Genomic DNA, 20,305 nt, shown 5'->3' with positions numbered 1-20,305 from the left:
AATAGTTAAAATAGTGTTATTTAGATATTCATTTTTTATTTCTTTATTGAGGGATCATGGTTTACAGTTGATGCAATAGTTTGTACATGCATAACATTTCTCAGTTCCAAGACCTGAACCCCACCACCAACTCCAGAGTCTTACACTGGTGCCAGTTTTATTCAGTATGTTTCATGTAATATTTATTTATTTGTTGATTTTACCACAGAACTGCTCAGTTCTGGGTTATGGAGGTGCAGGGGGGATTGAACCAGGACTTTGTAACCTCAGGCAGGAAAATGTATTTGCATAACAATACATTTGTTCCCTGGTCCCAGATTTGTTTACTTAGATTGGTCAAACCAAAAGTATGGGAGGATTTTGTCTAAGTCTAAGAATGATGAGCAAAATGAAAAGTCTCAGACTTTACCTTTTATACTTGCTATTCAATATTTTCATAATCTGTAATTATATTTCCTCATTTCTAATTCTATCTATGGGTTCTATTTATTTCATTTCATTTCATTTATAAATGTTTTTTAAAATAAGGTATATTCATGTAATTAAGAATTTTTGTTAAAGGTTAAGTTTAAAAGTAGTCTATTAAAATTAACTAAATTATTTCATTAAAAGGGGTAGAACCATTGTAGACATTATACTAAGTCTTAAGAAGTTTATTTTGTACTATGTCTGAAATATAGGTTTGAGTTCTAGTCTGGCAAATGTGCTAAGACATATAAAAGAAATATAGCCCTAAGTGGAAAATAACTAGTCTTGATTATTTTCATTTCAAATTTAGGAGAAATTAATAAAACCAAAATCCAAATTTATACGAGTACAAAAAACTGATTTGGGACTAATAATTAAATGTGAATACACTCTAGGACATGTATATAGATACCTAGCTTTGGTTTTTATTTTGTCACACTTAAAAAAAATCAATCTCGGGAGTTGGGTGGTAGCACAGCGGGTTAAGCGCACGGACCAGCATTAAGGATCCCGGTTTGAGCTCCTGGCTCCCCACCTGCAGGGGAGTCGCTTCACAGGTGGTGAAGCAGGTCTGCAGGTGTCTGTCTTTCTCTTCCCCTCTCTGCCTTCCCTCCTCTCTCCATTTCTCTCTGTCCTATCTAACAACGGTGACATCAATAATAACAATAATAACTAAAACAACAAGAGCAACAAAAGAAAAAAAATAAATATTTAAAAACATTTTAAAAAATCAATCTCAAGAAGTGGTGTAGCTAAAACACTATACAAAATACATAAAAAGCTCAGTAAACTTAACATCAAAAGTTAGAAGATAGGGGAGGACAGGGACAGAAATGTCACTGAAGAAGAGATACAGACACATGACCAGGTGCTCAAAATCACTGAGTATCAGAGAAGTGCATTGGATCAACCTTCTCGTGGTGCATCCCGTGAGTACCCATTCACTGGGGAAACTGATGATCCTTCCTAGCCGACTGAATCCACATGGATCCCAGTCACTTTCAAAGCCATTTAACTGACTATGGAAGAAGGGCAAACGCTAGAAGAAGAAGAGAAGTGCAAATAAAGACAACAATGAGATACCACTTGACGCCTGTGAGAATGCCATACATTAGAAAAGACAGAAATAAATGTTGCAGAGAATATGAGAGGAAAACTAGGCTCCCGAACTGCTGGTAGATGTGTGATTTGCTCCAGCCTTTATGAAAAGCAGTCTGGAGATCACTCAGAACACTAGAAATGGATATAACCTAAAAACAGTCCATTTCTTGCCCAGGAATTTACCCAAAGGAAACAGAGAGACCTATTAGAAGACATCTGTGTACAACTATGTTCATAGCAGCACACTTAGAGATCGCCAAAGCTTAGCAACAACAGACGAGGGGTGGTGGCATACATGCATGATGAAATATTACTCGGCTATTAAAAATGACGTAGTCATCTCAGACAGAGCTTGAAGACATCATGTTAAGTGAGATAATCCAAAAAGAGAAAAAGAGAAAGACAAATATTGAATTATCTCACTTATAAGCAGAATTTAATAAATAGGGACAGGGAGTGAGACTGCAAAGTGATACTTGGACTGGGTGTGGTGTATTGCATCAAAGCAAAGGACTCTGGGTAGGGAAAGGAAGGGAGGTGTTGAACTGGGGTCTTACTGCATAGTGAAATGGTACTCATGTGTCAGTGACTGCACTGTATACCATTAACACTCTCAATCAATACATAAAAAATTAAAAAAATGTAATATATTACCTTGCCTAAAAAATTAATTATTAAATTAATAGAATCTTAGCAGCTTTAAAAACTAATAGCTATACGTCTCTAGAAAGCTTATTAAGGTGGCTTTCTTGCCACTAGGGCTACATTGGAGCCTTATGCTTATACTATACCACCAGAAACACAGTGATGGAGAGAGAGAGAGACAGAGTGACAGGAGAGACACCACAGGAATGCTTCACTGCTAATGAAGATTCCCTGTTGCATGGTGCTCCTATATGGTAGCTAGGGGCTTGCACCCAGGTCCTAGTGTGGTAATCTGTGGGTTATACTGTGACTGTGTGAGTTATCTCCTAACTCCACAGTTGTTTATTGGTTCTCTTTTCTTTTCTTTTCTTTTCTTTTCTTTTCTTTTCTTTTCTTTCTTTTTTTTTTTTTGGCCAACAGTGTTATTACGAGGGGCTGTGGTGGCTGCACAGTACCACCGCTCTTGGCAAGCATTTCTTCCTTTCTTTCTTTCTTTCTTTCTTTCTTTCTTTCTTTCTTTCTTTCTTTCTTTCTTTCTCTTTCTTTTCTTTTCTTTTCTTTTCTTTTCTCTTGTCTTCTTTTCTTTTCTTTCTTTCTCTTTTTCTCCCTCTCTCCCTTCCTTTATTCCTTCCTTTCTTTCTCTTCCTTACTCTCTCTCTCTTTCTTTTTCACAAGTGTATGGAACTAAGAGAGATAGATAGAGAGAATGAGAGACACCTATAGCCCTCTCCCGCCACTCATGAAGCTTCCCTCCTGCAAGTGGGTGTCTCCAGAGTTTGTAAGTGATGACTACACTTCTAAACTCTGTTGTAAGATAAATTAAGATAAATACAACAAACAACAAGTAAATATCTTGTCCTTTTTTCAACTGTATTTATTTAGAGATTCGCTACCTTAAAATGATTACTAAATTCTCACAATTTTCAAAGACTTATAACGTGATCTGTTTATCTTACAATCAATGGTCAATATGCTATCCAGATGCTTCATGTATTTATTTTTCCTAATACATTCTCTCAAGTTATTTGTGTTGGTCCTCCTTACTGCAACTATCATTTGTACCATTCTCTCTCTCTCTCTCTCTCTCTTTCTCTCTCTCTCCTCTCTCCCTCTCTCTCTTTCTCCTGCTCCCCCTACCCTCTCTCTCTGACATACAAACACCCTTCATTCTTCAATGTTGGAAGTACTTTGTGACACCCCCCAAATCTGGCACATCAACTCAAGCCACCTCTGTCTCCTTCCTACAGGCTGTTTAGGAGTCCTTCAAAACTGCCAAGCTTCTCCCATCAACTGGACCGTGAGTACACTCGAGCACACTCTAATTGTTCTTCTTTTATTTTATTTATTTATTTTCCATATATATATATATATATGTCTATATATTTTTCCCTTTCGTTGCCCTTGTTGTTTTTTATTGTTGTTATATTTATTATTGTTGTTGTTGTTGGATAGGACAGAGAGCAATGGAGAGAGGAGGGGAAGACAGAGAGGGGGAGAGAAAGATAGACACCTGAAGAGCTGCTTCACTGCTTGTGAAGTGACTCCCCTGCAGGTGGGGAGCTGGGGGGCTCCAACCGGCATCCTTAAGCTGGTCCTTGCACTTCGCGCCATGTGCACTTAACCCACCCGCTGCACTACCGCCTGACTCTCTTATATTCCTTTTTGTTACCCTTGTTTTTTATCATTGTTGTGGTTATTATTATTGTTGTTATTGATGTTGTTGTTGCCGGATAGGACAGAGAGAAATGGAGAGAGGAGGGGAAGACAGGGAGGGAGAGATAAAGAGAGACACCTGCAGTCCTGCTTCACTGCCTGCGAAGCCACCCCCTTGCAGGTGGGGAGCCAGGGGCTTGAACCGGGATCCTTACACTAGTCCTCGAGTTTCTCACCATGGGCACTTAACTCACTGTGCTACAGCCCGACCTCCCTATTTCTTCTTCTATTAGCAAACGTCCCTTTTCTCTCAACTGAACTTAAATGCTTCATCTGTTCATTATCAGCTCAAGTTTTACCCCCCTCAAGAAAACTTTCCCACACCACCCTGGCCAACTGACGCCATTAGGATATCTCCAGAGTGTAAGTGTGTAAGGGATGTCATCCACACACACCTGTCTAGTGCATTCATTCTTGATTAAATCCATTGTTTCTGTGATGAGCTAATTAATCTCAGGCAAGTTAGAACACTCCAGAGAGGCAGAAACCCTGCCATTTCCCCCTCCTTTTATTGCAGCAGAACCCAGATGAATACAGTATACAAAGTATATTGTCAGTAAACATACATTAAGAAGAAGTAAAAAAGAAAGAGGGCCAACAGGGCAATGAATCATCAGCTCAACTGATGATCTCAGAGCTGTTAAAGGAATTGTTAAAATTGTCTCATTTGGTAAATAAGAAATATAAAATGAATAATTCATAAAAGCACTTTAAAGAAATCCACTAATTTAGCTTCGTATTCATTTTTCTTTTGTTGTAAATACATGTCACTTATATTTTGGTCCTGAATCTTTTATTTTCTCTCTTTTGTCTGGTTTTTTTTTTTCTCATTTTCCTCTAGAGAAGAAAAGCTATTTACCATGTACCTTACAACACATTTGCTTCAAAAGTAGAGCTGGAAGTAAAAACCTTATGTGCAAATAAGGGAAGGTGATTTCATGGGGTCAAGAGTACAAAACTCTGGGGAAAGTGAAATAGGAAAAGAATAGAAATATATGGAAGTGGGTTATTCCCATGGCCAGCTGAGGGTCCTTGTGAGTAACTGTGAAAAGACTTCCAGAACTTCATACTCATTTCTACTGACTGGGGGTTTCCCAAAGTGCTGTCAGCTTCTCCTCAATTCTAGACTTACCTTCCAGAGAGAGCAAGAGATATAAGGCATGCTAGTTAAGTCAAAGACCACAAACTGAGAAACACAAAGTGAGAAAGAACTCGGCTGTTTTATAAGCAATGTCTTTAACTCTGAAGAATAAGGGATGAAGAAATGGCCTTGGGGTCCTGGTATATAGTGATTGGAAAGGACCAAAGCTGTATTAACTATTTAACTCTAAAGTACACACATGGCAAGCTATCAACCTTCATCAGAGTACCAATCTGGAGAAAAAAAAAAAAAAGACAGTGGTTCCTAAAAGGGAAAGTTTAGACCTCTCATACTGCCTGCCACCCCCTCAACGATGATATTTACTTATAAATTGGAATAATTCATAAATCATGGAGTGCTAATATTCAGAAGTTGCTTTTTATCATACATGTGTGTAAGGTAAATATAACTTCTAAGGGAAATAAGTTTTGCCAGTTTGCTGTTTGGTTACCAAGGATTTGAATTCACTTGCTATTTGAATCAGGCTTTCATTTGTTGTTACTACATTTTACCAAACACACACAAACAGGAAATAAATCACTTTAAAGCCAAATTTACATAATGTAAGTCCTTCATAGAATCTGGTCTCTTTTTTATGTGAAAAATTTTTAATAAAATAGGTTTAGAGATCACTATACTGGCTATAAGCCTGGAGGCTGGGACTACTAACTCAATCTTATCAGCTGTCATACCACCAAGTAATGATCTTGGCTCTCCAGACATTTGATTTTATAACCAGTGAAAAAAAGCATGACCCACTTGAGCGGACAGCAATGGTGGGGAATATACTGTAGTGTGGATAAAGGAAATACTGAAGAAGCTGAACTTAGCAGGCACCATTTACCCATGCGGTGAAGAGCGAGGCCATTGTCAATCTAGATACACAGTAAGACCCTGAGACCATAAATTTTGCCTGAGCAGAGGATCTCTGTTGTGGAAGAGAGAACCTCAAGAATTGTGGCAGTCTTATGGAGCTAGATATAACTATTTCAAGAGGAGCCATGATACCAGTGAGAAACAAATAGTGAAGCATCAAGCAACACGTCTGATTTCAACCTAGTGACATTTTTGTTGTTATTATTGTTGGTATTTGACATGGAGTATGTGATTGTAGACATTATTAAGAAGAAAGCTTATGAAAAGAAAGCCAAATTCTTGTTCTGAATTGTGTTTTGTATTAGTGAATGAAGATGTGGGTAGTTCTGAAAAGTATGCTTTGACACATAAGAGGATGAATTTTGTCAGCACTTAAAAGCAGCTCAAATGACTGATGCAATTATTATACTTAGTTATTTTCTCATTGTGTATGTATAGAACAAACCTTGACAGATCTTTGGACTTGTATAAATCATCTAGAGTTTCTACAGTTTCCACACACAATTACTAAATCGAGAGTAAAGAGAAATACTGAAGAGAAGTTCATATTCTTTTCATTATTAGCATTAATGCACAAGAACATTTTAAAACATTGTTATTGGTTACACTGTAGTGCTTTTCTTACTTGAAGACAAAAACTTTAAAATTATTTGCATTAATATATCCACAGTAACAGAGAGGAAAGGTTAAAGAGATAAGTTGGTATCTACAGTGTGCCACAAATTAAAAACACCAGATATTTAAAGTAGAAATCCAAAGCTAGGGAAAACACAAAGTAATGGACTGGATGTGGTGTACTGCACCAAAACGAAGGACTCAGGAGAAGGAAGGAAAGGAGAAGGTGAAGGGAACCTTGGGGTCCAACTGCAAGAAGATGTAAAAAGGATGAAAGTTGTATGTGGGTGAGAGTGTTTTGCAAATAACTTTAATGGCGTGATGAGAAATCACACCTATGGGTCAATAACTGCACTAAGCACCACTAGCTTCCCAATAAAATGATAAAAGAAAAAGAAAATAGACATCTTAAAAAAAAAAAAAAAAGAGGGCATAGGGTAGATAGCATAGTGGTTATGCAAACAGACTCTCACGCCTAAGGCTCCAAAGTCTCAGATTCAATCCCCCACACCACCATAATCCAGAACTGAACAGTGCTCTGGTTAAAAAAAAAAAGAAAAAGAAAAAGAAAAGAAAAGAAATCACAAACTAGATTTGTCTCTATGTAAACGTATGTCTTTGAGACTACTCAGAAGTTAGAAAGTCAATTAAGGAGGTTGCAAGGTGGTGCACCCAGTTAACCACACATAGTACCAAGCACATGGACTCATACAAGGATCTGGGTCTGAGCCCCCTTTCTCTCTGTCCAATGCAATAAAATGGGGAAAAAATGGCCACCAGAAGCAGTTTATTCATAGTAACTACACCAAACCCCAGTGATAATGATGGTGGGTGGAAATAAAAAAAAAAAAGAAAGAAAGAAGAAAGTCAACTAATTGGTAGCATTCAGTGAGTAATTCTTTCTATACTTATGATCATTTTTGCATGTTAGCAGATTACTATTCACCATTTCCTGTGAGAAAGGGTGGGTATTAAATACTTATTTTACATAACATAAAACTAACGCTAAAGAGTTTCCAGTATTTGACAACAATCAGATCTTAAAGTTTCATTTAGGATGTACATTTTCATGTCTGGAGCTCATCATTCAGACATGGGAAAGCAGGGCACTTTAATAACATCATCTATAATCTCATGAATTTGAAAAATGCGTCCAATCTACTAGAAAAGGATCATTTGTCTTTTGGAGATATTTACATCCAAATTTCCTTGAATTTTACTTTAAACTTCATCAACAGTATCTTAACACTGAATCAGATCTAACAGGACTGAGAATTTTCAGTAGCACCCTCACTGTTGGCTTATGCTCTTGTAATTCCAGTAGAAGCTGAGAAGCAAAACCTTTCACCTAAGATCTTACTGATCAATTTCCATATCGAAACTTTCTGCAAAAGTTAAAATCACAGTGGTTTGCTATCCATCAAGTACCCCTAACCTAGTCTTTGAATTACACCGATGAAAAGTCCATAAAACCAACCTGATTATGTTCAAGGCAGATTTTTTTTCTTCCAGAGAAAGTGAAGGGAGTTTTAGCACAATTACTCTCAAAGCTGGCAACTGGTGCACTGAAAATAATAAGATTCCCCCAAAGAACATGAATTTATTTCTCATAACCTCCTATTGGAAATTTCCCAGAGTTTTACGTAACATATTTTCTATGATGCTAAAGTATTATTGTTGTAGGGCTAGGGAGATAGCATGAGGATTATGCAAAAAGACTTCCATAACTGAGGCACCAAAGGTCCCAGATTCAACCCCCAGAAATACCACAGGTGATGGGCCTAGAACTCGAATAAATCCTTCTCTCCATTGATACCGGTCATTTCTATCAGAAACAACACAATAAACCCCTTTGTGGGCCCCCATGGGCCCCTGCCCTCAACTTGGATTAACAATGGTAGAGAATGTTCCATCCTCCGGAGGGAGGATGGACAACATACTCTATGTTACACCTGAGGAAGACGGGTCGATACTAGGGCAGTTTGGAACATTCCTACTTATGACCACAGAATGTGAGCTCAGATCTACAGGGATGCAGAGGTCACACAGGCTCCTAAGCTAATTATGGGCCCCAGATCACATCAAATCGATGGGGTTTACAGTCAACAATACTTATACCCCTTACCCATATTAGAGAGCTACTCTCTTCCTAGATCCAGCTTTCTGGTCCTTTTCCCAGCCATGACATCATCTCCCCAGACAATAACTTGGACCCACCCACATATCAGATTTCAGGCTCAGGCAACAACAACAACAACAACAAAAACCACTAGTATAGATACAGGCCCTTTGAAATATAACTAGAATATGCCTACTAGCTATCTACAAAATGGAGGACCCCCCTCCAACACTTCCATTTGCAGTATTACAGCCTTTAGGTCCATGACTGGTCAACAATTTGTTTGGCTTTGTTTGTTAACTCTCTTTTCAGCCACCAGGTTCCAGATGCTAGCATGATGTGACCAGACTTCCCTGGACAGACAACCCCACCAATGTGCCTTGGAGCTCCGCTTCCCCATAGCCCTTCCCCACTAGGGAAAGAGAGAGACAGGTTGGGAGTATGGATGGAGCTGTCAATGCCCATGTTCAGTGGGGAAGCAATTACAGAAGCCAGACCTTCAAACTTCTGCATCCCACAATGATCTTGGGTCCATACTCCCAGAGGAATAGAGAATAGGAAAGCTATCAGGGGAGGAGATGGGATACAGAGGCCTTGTGGTGGGAACTGTGCAAATTTGTACCCCTCTTATCCTGTGGTTTTGTCAATGTTTCCTTTTTATAAATAAAAATATTTAAAAAAAGAACTGAGAAGTGCTCTGTTGTTATTATTATTATTATTTTATTGGATACAAAGAGAAATTGAAGGAGGAGAGGGAGATAGAGAAAGAGAGAGACAGACACCTACAGCACTGCTTCACCACTTGCAAAGCTTTCCCCCTGCAGGTGAGGGGACCAAGGGCTTGAACCTGTGTCCTTGCCCACTGTAATGTGAGCACTTAACCAGGGGCACCACTGCCTGGCCCTGTGCTCTGGTTTTTAAGAAGTCACCATGCTTACTCTGAGCAATATGTTACAGTTCTGTTTTTGTCTTAGAACACAGCTTCCTCCTCATCCAATCACTTTCCCAATAAAAGTCCCTGTGGGGGCCATGCATTGGTGCATCTGGTTAATAGTGTACACACTACAGTGTGCAAGGACCTGGGTTCAAGCTCTTGGTCCCCACCTGAAGTAGGAAAGCTTCACGACTGGTGAAGCAGAGCTGCAGATATCTCTCTGTCTCTCTCCCTCTGTCTCCCTCTCCTCTTAATTTCTCTCTGCCTCTATCAAACAATAAATAAATAAAATGAAAAATAAAAAAGTCCTTGTATAACAAAATAACCACATTATTCATGAAATACACTAAAGAATATTAGAAATTCTTTATTTCAAAGACATTTTTTTTCATGTAATACTACATCTGCCTCATAAATATATTAAAGTATGTGTGTACTTATAATGTACTTAGACTTTCAGAGAACTCTCCTCACATGTGCTATTATGTGCAAATTAACGCATCAGAGCACTTTTAGCTTTGGATAAAGTATTTGTGAAGCAAAATAAAATATTTCCAACAAGTATAGAATTGTACCCCTGTTATCTTGCAATCCTGTTAATCTTTATTAAATAACCAATAATTTTTTAAAAGATATTTCAAACATAAAATATGATCTGTTTTCTTGAATGTACAGCCTTACCATACAAATGAAGTGAAATATCTTACAATTAAAAGATATTATTCTTTACCAAAAAGCTCTGAACTAAACATACATACCTCCTTCTTATTTCTGGCTGATTGTCTAATTAGAATCACATATACTTTCTATAATTCCATGTTTTCATATTGGGTAAATCCTAGCACATAAGAAAATCAGGAGACTGAACAGGATATTCACTGGGTTAATTTCCAAAACAGATTTTATTATTGCAGTATAAGAAGAGAGTCAAGAAAGCAACAGGTTCTCTGACAGCCTATAGACAAAATTCCTTAATCTTTACTATAAGAGGACAAGACACTAAGGTTGTGCAGAAATAAAACTTTTCAAGAGACAAATTAACCCTTTGTGATAAGCCAAGAAACCATTAATGAAAAAAAAATTCTGAATCATTGGAGAAAATAATGCTGCTAACCTCAGAAGTCCTCAAGAAAGAGTCTCAATATAATACATATAATTCTCCCAATATAACACATTGGAGAAAATAATGCTGCTAACATTATTATAACAGACCATAGATACAACATTTAATTCTGCACTCCCGAGGAGAGAGAAACAAGCAAAGCGACAATAAGCTCTTCCAAAACTAAAATGTCATGGCATTACCTGTCATAGTTCTACCATTCACATTAGACAAAACCTTCCAGTATTTTTGCCAGTATTTTTGCACCCAGTTCCTATTTTGAACTTCCATTACATTAAGTATTCAACTAATTATCTCACATTTGCTTTGAAAAGACCTCAAACTTTTTCTGAAAATTTTTACTTTAACAATTCTGTCTTACAAAAAGCTCAATCAGGATTACTGTTCTTTAGAGAGGGAAAAAAAAAGAAAGAAAGAAACATACTAAAGAAAAATGAGCACGTTTTTAAAGAAAAAAAATAAAATGGTGGCAAAAATTACAATTGAAAATTTTACTTTCTTATGCCCTAGAATTCTACTAGAGACCTGTTAATCAAATGTGTGTGCTAGGAATCTCCTTCATATCGGGGTAACCATTACTATACACCAAGTTTGTGAAAATGAAAGAACTTACAATATTAAACATTATAAATCACAGTGTCTAAAACTAAAAAATAAAACACTAGTAGCAGGTGCAAAGCAACAAACGTCCACCTCTCTCAACCCTTCCACTGTCTTCCTTTTTGAAATAAATTAACATTAAAGTAAGATGTTCCAGTAGACATCACTATTACCTGAAAATTAGAATGTCACCAAACCAAAGGGGGTAAATAAAGGTGTCAAGCTAGAGCTGGAATGGGGGAGGTGTGAGTGCTGGCTTTATTAAACACTGGAACACAGCACAATTCTAAACCGAAACACCTGAGCAGGTTCTGAGTCTTTAAGCTCACAAAGCTGTGTGGTAGAACAAACATCGACCTCAGAAATGTTTACCAAGCAAACCTCTCCCGGAACTACTGAACACCAAAGCGACTGGCAGGAAGAAATGGATCTCCTTAACTGTACACACTTAAAACTTCAACCACCAGATGCAAATAATCCTCAAGATAAGCGCTTCCTAAACCAGAAAAAAAAAAAAATAAGGGTGGGTCTCTCAAGTTTGCTGTTTTTCACTCCTACTAGTTGGGGATGGAACTGGGGTGTCAGTATAACCAGATTGATCACTTCCTGGAGCTTAAGAACTTCCCTCTGCACTCTTGGATAACTGTGACACTCACCCCTGGACTGATGTCTTCCCACTTCGCAGTCCCAGCAGCAACAGCAACACAATGGCAGCTCTCACCAGGGTGGGCGCCAGGAGACTGGATCCCACTCAGTCTCTGTGAACTGGACTCAGGTTTGAGCTTATCAACACTAAACCCAAGACAAAGGCTGCACTGAGCGATCCTAGGCGCACGCCCTCCCCGGGGAAACTCCCTCCCCCCTCAAGCCCACCCCCTCGGCTCCTGAGCCTGTGAAGTGGCTGCCATCAACTCCCCGCTTTCCGAGGGGTGCGGTTCGATGACTCCTGCGAAGCTGTTGTAAACAGCGCGCCACGCACTGGGGATCCACCAGAAAAGACAGGCGCGCAAGGGCGGGTGCTGGGGATCCGAGAGGTAACTACCCCCAACTGCGGACTCCAACAGCGTCAACTCACAAAGAGCTGCCACCACCTGCCCAGTAGGGACCAGTCTGGAGGTTGGGTCCCAGAACCAGCACTGAGTCGCAACCAGACTTGTCCAAGGACCCGCCAGGGCAAAGGCACCTGCTGGCTGCGCTAAAGGTCTAGTGCGGTGCCAGAAGAAAATGCAAAAAGACTGGCTCGGGTCCAGGACACACCTGCTTGGACTGCTAGCCCAGAAGGGTCTGGCTCTTGAACAGAGTGGGATGATGATCCTTGCAATCACTCACCCATGGAGGGCAAAAGCGCTCAGGGGACCGCAGGGCTGCGCGCTCCCAGCCTCCCGAAGCTCAGGCATCCTCCCATCCTTTGTCAGTTGCGGGCGAAGCGCTCCTTCCCAGCTCGCATTCGCGCAGCCTGTGGCTGGCTGTGGGGCTCTGGCTCAGCTTCCCAGCCCTCTCCCTTCTCTACTCCCTCCTCCCCTTCTCAGTCCCCCTTTTGGAGCCGGCACTCACTTGGCTCCATGATGTCATCCGGTGGAAATCTGCCATGCTCAAAGACTGGAATAATCCAGTCCTAAAGCAGAACGCGGTGCAAGCGGAGGTGGCAACAGAGCTTTTAGGCTCACCTAAGACCCACAGAAGGGAGGCGGGGTCTGCTTGAAAGTGCCAGGGATGTGTGTGTGGGTAACAATGGGATTGTTGGGGAGAACACCCAGGTCTAAGCGCATTTACTGCTGCAAAGACTTCTAACTATTGTGTTCAAACTCAGGGCAGATGCCCAGAGGAAAGAGAAAGTTTGGGGGGCTTCTAGACAGCTCTTGCAGCCCAACATGCTGCTGTCCAGGGGATGACTAGAACTGCCTGGGACTCAGGGTCCCCAACCTTAGAAAGTTTGGGATGTTTGGCCAATGGAACTCTTAATGAAAAGCACCCCTCCCCCCAAAAAAGTGTGTCTTGTCCTTGGGAGAACTTGAAGCAAAACACTGGGAAACTAAGTGGCCCCTAAGACCTATTCAACTAACCAGTAGCAGAAATTTACTCAGGATCTCAGTGTTGTTATCTTTTCTTCCTCATCAAACACTATTGGATGTTCTAAAGATGTCAACCTTTTGGCTTTGTCCAAGGGTTGCCACAGCTGGTCCACCCATTTACATCACAAGTGGCTAATTAAAAGTCATAGAAGGTGTCAGGTCAATTGTTTATTTATAATAAGGGTTTTCATAATAGTAATGCTTTATTAGAGAAGTTGACAAGCAACTGGCACTGCTGTTGTAGTGACTAATGGACACATATACAAAACACACACACACACACACCACCACCACCACAACCACCACCACCACCACCACCACCCCAGACCTGAGAGTCTGGTATCAAACTAGGATGTCTTCATGCTAAAAGTTCTCAGAGTTCAGAGAAGAGATGCCAACAATTACAGTTTGTGATTTAATCAGTTGATGCTTCAAGGAGTCTTTTGAGGTTCACAGGACTATCTGACACATAAGTAAACTAAGGCTCAAAAGAGGTCTTAAGAATTTGCTTACATAAGGTCTTGGATTTCATCCCCAGCACTGAGGATGCCTAAGGAGTGGCTTGGTTTTTCACTCTCTTGCTCTAGTAAAGTAAGAAAATCTAAATTAACAATAAGGTTCTAAATTAACAGCAAGGTTGCAGAGAATACCCATGATCAGTACTGATTAGACAAACTGAACCAAAAGTTAGCTACATAGGAACATGTGAAGTCTGTTACAGAGTACATCCATCATTATCCTTTATAAATATAGAGACCAGGGACTGCAGATATTAAAATGTGGATACAGTTAGGGGCAGGGGAAACAGTCAAGTGATAGAGCAATGGGATTTACATGTCTGAGTCTAAACTTCCAGTCCTAGCACTATGGTGTTCTGGCTTCTCTCTTTTTCCACTCTCACACGAACCATCTTATGAAATAAACTAAATCTTGACAAAATGTATTATCAGGAACTGCTTAATCTTAGTAAATAGAAAGTAAAGGACTCATACAAAGGAATAATAATACTGTGAAGTCTAATCATTGTGTTAAATAGACTTTTAACCCCCTTATAAAAATACACTTAAGACTTCTCTGATAAAAGGTAATAAATTAAGTGTGAAGAAACAGGCTCATTTTTTTTCTAAGAAAACAACATACATAGAATGTGGAAATTGTGTGTCCCCTATAAATGTTAATTGGCATTTATTTATTTTCAAGTTTAAAATTTTAGCTGTTATGCCTATTGGATACTAATATATTATAAACACATTTAGCATCTTTCTGATGTTCTTACTTGTTTCTTGAAGATTAATAAAGTTTAAGAATATTTTTCAACCCTTGCCTTCAGTGAACAAAGAACATATAAAATACAAGAGAGATTTTTTAGAAAGAAGTAATTTTAGATATCAAAATCATAAAAATTTAAAAAAGCAAGGCAGCAAGGAAAAAAACGAAAGAATTTGAGAGGTAAGAATTTGGTAAAGTGAGCAATGGCTATCTTTAAGAATAGAAAAACCATCTAATTGCTTGAAAAAAAAAAAAGATAATTAGAACTGCTAATGACGCTGTTCTAAGTACATCAGAAGGTCAAGTTGTAAACCTTCCCTCATAGATTGCTTCTCTGATGCCCCATCTATCTTCATGGTCTCTTTATCTTACTCCTCTACAACATCCTCTGGACTATTGCCCAAGTACAAGTATGATGCCAAGAAGGTCAGCAGATCTGGGGAACTTAGAGAAAAAAACAGAAAGATCAGGAAATACTTCCTTCAGCTTTTATTTTGTAAGTGATTGTTCCACAGGATTGAAGCAACACCTGTATCTTGGAATTCAAGGAAAATAAAATATATCCCTATGTGATCAATTATTTGGTACCATGGAGAAGTCCTCAGTTATATGATCCTGACCTTCTTTGAGAATTAAAATACTGTACTTCATTCTGACCCTTGATTTTCAGAGTGAATTTACTGCATCTCTGGAAATTATTTCCTAGTGTGTCCTCACCTACCAAGATCCTTCCTTGTGTCAGTAACATTTCCCATTTCGGATGCATGCTTTTTTCTTTATTTGCAATTTTAGATAATGCTGCTTAAGTACTGAAGATATTTTTACCCAAATGGTGGTTTGAGACAACAACTAAAATAGAACATCCAATTTGTGATATTGAAAATAGTATGATTCTTAGAAACATTTTACATCTGAATTCATATCTTACAGACCTGGCATTTTAATTTTATCTCACTGGTGAACACATTAATCCTAGGAACTACAGATTTAGAGTGGAAATATTGGCTCTGCCTTGATTATTGATGCTCTACTGCACTGTTTTCATCTTAATGCATGACTTTTCACAAAAACAATAAATATATTGGTGGGGACATTGTGATATTTCCCTTTGTAAATTTCATAAAATACAAATTATTTGCACTCTAGTCATATCCAAATTAGTAGACTCATTAGGTAGTTAGTGACTTTTTAAAAACATAATTTCCTATATATGAATTTATTAATTGCTGGTTAAGAAATAAAAACTAGGAATAACATTATTAAGCACTTATTCTGTGTTGAATACTGTGCTGAGGGCTTACATGCACTAGTTGATATAGTCTCTAAAATTATCCCATGGAATTAATGTCTTATTCCCCTCCCTTACAGATGAGAATATAAATACAGAGAAGTTAAAATATTGCCCAGGCAAGCAAACCAATTGCCAGTCAAATTTACAATTTTACTCTGTCAGTCTAAACACATACAGCTTGTCCTCATAATTGAATACTAACAACTTTTAGTTTATATTTGGTGAAATAGACAGTATTTTTGTGACTATTGCCATCAGTTGCTAAATCCACATTTCTTTTCCCTGTTAAAGAAATGTTTCAAAAGTTGTTAACAGAGAAAAAGAATCAGATTCTAATATATACATATAGTTTCAGACAAAGCAAGGTGCAATGATCTCTATCCTCCCCCTCTTTTCCCTCCTCCCCACCCACTCCCTTTTTTCATCCTCTTCTTTTAAAAATATTTTATTTATTTTTTAAATATTTATTTATTTCCTTTTGTTGTTCTTGTTGGTTTATTGTTGTAGTTATTATTGTCATTGTTGTTGGATAGGACAGAGAGAAATGGAGAGAGGAGGGCAAGTCAGAGAGGGGAGAAAAAGATAGATACCTGTAGACCTGCTTCACTGCTTGTGAAGAGGCTCCTCTGCAGGTGGGGAGCCAGGGGATTGAACCAGGATCTTTATATGGGTCCTTGTGCTTTGTGCCAAGTATGCTTAACCTGCTGTGCTACTACCCGACTCGCTATTCATCCTCTTCTTCCCTTCTGGGTTTTCTTTGGGGACTACGTGCCAGGCACTGTAAAGCCTCAGCTCCTGATGGCCATGTTTTTGCGCCCCCAGCCCATTTTGTTTTCTAGGACAGAGAGAAATTGAGAGAGGAGAGGAAGAAAGGGAGAGAGAAAGACACCTGCAGACCTGTAGTGAAGCTTTACCACTGCGGGTGGGGAGCAGGGGCTTGAATCCAGTTCCTTCTATGGGTCCTTGCATGTGGGTTTAGGTGAATGAGCTACTGCCCAGCCCCAGTGTAATGAATTTTTTTTTAAGTGGGAGAACAAATCACTGTGAAGTGAAATTGAAAAGAAAAATAGTCACAAGCCATTTATTTAAATGGACACATGCTGCCTCAGCAAGGGCCTTTTCTGTACAATTAATGCATTTGTGGGTATAAGAAGGCAAACAGCATAACCATACAAATTACTGCTTCCAACCCTATTATGAATATTAACAAAAAAAGATTATTTTGCACATTACACTTCATAGGTCCTATGTGTTTTATCACAAATATTAATATTCCTTGGGAAAAGTAATAAGACCAACCTTCTTTAAAAAGGAAAGTTTAGCGTAGTTTTTTTTTTAATCTTTTTTTTTTAAACTTTTTAGATAATTGACGGATTGACGGATGTTCAGCATCTCTGCTAAGAAGTTAGTTGAGTAGAGGAGTGGGAAATTTAGAAAGTACACCTAACTGATTATCTGTCTTTCAAGGTATGCAGCTAATGTAGTTTCTGTATCATTTTTTTATTTGTAAACAATATTACAGGGAATACTTTTATTTGTAAGATATGGTAGTGGGAATGAGTTCATTTGTTACATATATGTGTTCTAGATATAAATACCATTGTTATTTTGACCTTTGCAATAGTATATTCTTCTGTCATATAAAAGTTTTATTTTATAGGACAAAACTTACCTTCTCGTAGTCTTATGCTAAATTTCTGTGTAGTATTGACTGTGCCGCCGAATGACACTGAAGTGGTCATAAGTAAACTGCTTTTATTTAAAGCAGGGGTGGGGAAAACTAGTCATTTGGATATTTGAAAGTCATTCAGAGGACACACAAAAATATCAACTTGAAAATTAGCACTTATTGAAGTTCAAGTGCCACCTATGATTGCCTTAGAAGGGCCAGACCAAATCTGGCTCACTGACCAGACAATCCCCACCCCACCTTTAAAGGTAAAGTCTGTTGAAGTACACAACTGCATATGGCAAGAGAAAACAGTGAGCTCTTACGTATAGCAATAGCTGCTTTTGAAAGAATATGTGTATACAGTTTTCTCCTAGAATAAATTATTTGCAAAGTAGAGATGTTGATTTAGCCAAGCATATATCTATTTCTGATCATCTTATTATTTTTTAAAATTGCTACCAGGGTTATCACTGGAAATTGGTAACTGCAAAACAAATCTACCACTCCTGTCAGCTTTTTTTTTCCTCCCATTTTTTTTTTTCTTTTATTTGCTAGAACAGAGGAAAATTACAAGGAGGGTGGGAAAAAGAAAGGAAGTGGGAAAGAATACCTGCAGCACTGTTTTGTGTAGTTTTCCCCCCACTGGTGGGGGATGAAGGACAGGAACCAAGTTCATAATCACGATGAAATGTGCATTCCACCAGGTGTGCCATGTCTAGCCCCTAAATTCCTGGTGATTTTAAATTTAATCTTGCTTTTGGGATCTCACTCTCAATGATGTTTTTTTTAATTTTTTAATTTATCTTTATTTATTGGATAGAGATAGTCAGAAATCAAGAGGGTGATGGAGAACAAGAGAAAGAGAGAGAGAGAGAGAGAGAGAGAGAGAGAGAGAGAGACCTGCAGCACTACTTCACCACTCTCAAAGCTTTCCTCCTGCAGGTGGGGACCAGAGGCTCAAACCCAGGTCCTTGCTCATTTTAATACCTTGTGCTCAACCAGGTGTGCCACCACCCAGCCCTCAATGATTTTTTTTTTATGACTTAGGCATTTTATTCATCCAAAACTTCTAATAATTCTCATTTGGAGATGGAAGTTAATTATATTTGTCTTGTTTAGGTTTCACTTGAGGGCTTTATATAAGAAAGAGTAGAAGTGTGATGTAAAGTAGGGTGGATCACAGTAAGTCTAATGAGCGCCTAGTGTCCTTTACAGTTATGCTGGACATTCATTGAGGTATAGTTGATTATAGTCACTAAGATAAGAATGGTGGTGGGGAGGGAGAGGAAAAAAAAGGAAGGTCTATTCTGTTTTCTTCAATTTACTTTAATGTAAATTTAATCAAGTTGTGTGCAATTGCAGCATACTTTTAATACAATATTATTTCTCACCCTCAAATTTATTTTGTTAATTATAACAAGCTATGGTAATTCAGTCTCAGAGAAATAAGATACTATCTCAAAGAAGGGGAGGGAAATTAATCTGCTCTGTTAATGATATATGACAAACACCCTGAGCACAACCCATTTGTTGGGGGTGGAGATTACTGGTTATACTAATGATATGCCTAGCATTGCTGTTGGATCATTATGATAACTAAGTAAAACAAAATACAGATAGCACCTAAGGTGATACCTACCATTTAACAACTTATCAGTAATTACTACAGTCTTGATTTTTAGATTGGGGACTGGTTATATTCTAAAGCTTTTCATTCATTTGTTCTTTTAGAAAGAAAATAATATATGGTAAATATAGATATATAGTGAATAAAAAGAATTCTACAAAATAGAGAGCATATGCATATTACCATTGAGATGTGAATCAACTTCTAAAAGTCAAACACATTAGTAAATTTGCTGTGAAATATTGATGCATGGGAGGTCACACTACATGTGATAAAATAAAACTCATGTCAGTTCAGATCAGGTTTACATTAATTGAGTTGTAAACATTTTTCAATGTTTGGAGATTTCTACCTTTTAGAAGATAGGCAAGTGGTTGTAGTTAATAAACATTTCTTGAGTGTTTAATTTGCTTTATTTCATTTATGAACCAAAATATATCCAGAAATATTTGTGTTAAATATTAAAAATAAATTTAAAATTAAATTAAGGAGAATATGTAGATAGACATTGTAGTAAAAAAGAAACTTGTGGGGCTAGGTGGGGGGTGCACTTGGTTAAAGACCTGAATTTCAGCTGGGGTGGGGGGTTCCCTCACCAGCAGGAGGAAAGCTTCACAAGCAGTGACACAGTGCTGCAGATATCTCTCTGTCTCTCAACCCTTCTCTGTCTCCCCCTCTATCAATTTCTATCAAGTAAAATAAATAAAAATTTTTAAAAGTAACTTTTAAGATACAAGTAAAGAAATCACAAATAATATTATTTATCAAACAATCTAAAAATGCTATGTCAAAATTTAGTAAACTGGTCTAATTATTTACAACAGCTAACGTTGGCAGGGAGTCAGGCGGTAGCACAGCGGGTTAAGTGCATGTGGCAGAAAGCGCAAGGACCTGCATAAATATCCTGGTTCGAGCCCCACCTGCAGGGGGATCACTTCACAAGTGGTAAAGCAGGTCTGCAAGTGTCAATCTTTCTCTCCCCCTCTCTGTCTTCCCCTCCTCTCTCCATTTCTCTCTGTCCTATCCAACAACAATGACA

General features: G+C 38.3%; 1 protein-coding gene across 1 annotated transcript in view; it reads right to left on the bottom strand.

The window, feature by feature from the left end:
* MARCHF1 (membrane associated ring-CH-type finger 1) overlaps nucleotides 1-12,814 on the bottom strand; it is an 853,606-nt gene extending 840,792 nt beyond the window's left edge. Inside the window, exon 1 of the mRNA XM_060178875.1 lies at nucleotides 12,665-12,814. The gene's annotated coding sequence lies outside the window, so the exon portion shown is untranslated. The remainder of the gene's footprint in view (nucleotides 1-12,664) is intronic.
* Between the last annotated feature and the right edge of the window lie 7,491 nt (nucleotides 12,815-20,305).

The sequence above is a fragment of the Erinaceus europaeus genome, chromosome 19 (assembly GCF_950295315.1).
Source record: "Erinaceus europaeus chromosome 19, mEriEur2.1, whole genome shotgun sequence".
In the NCBI taxonomy this organism is placed as follows: domain Eukaryota; kingdom Metazoa; phylum Chordata; class Mammalia; order Eulipotyphla; family Erinaceidae; genus Erinaceus; species Erinaceus europaeus.
The sequence above is the reverse complement of the archived record's forward strand: the minus strand, read 5'-3'. Positions and strand labels throughout refer to the sequence as shown.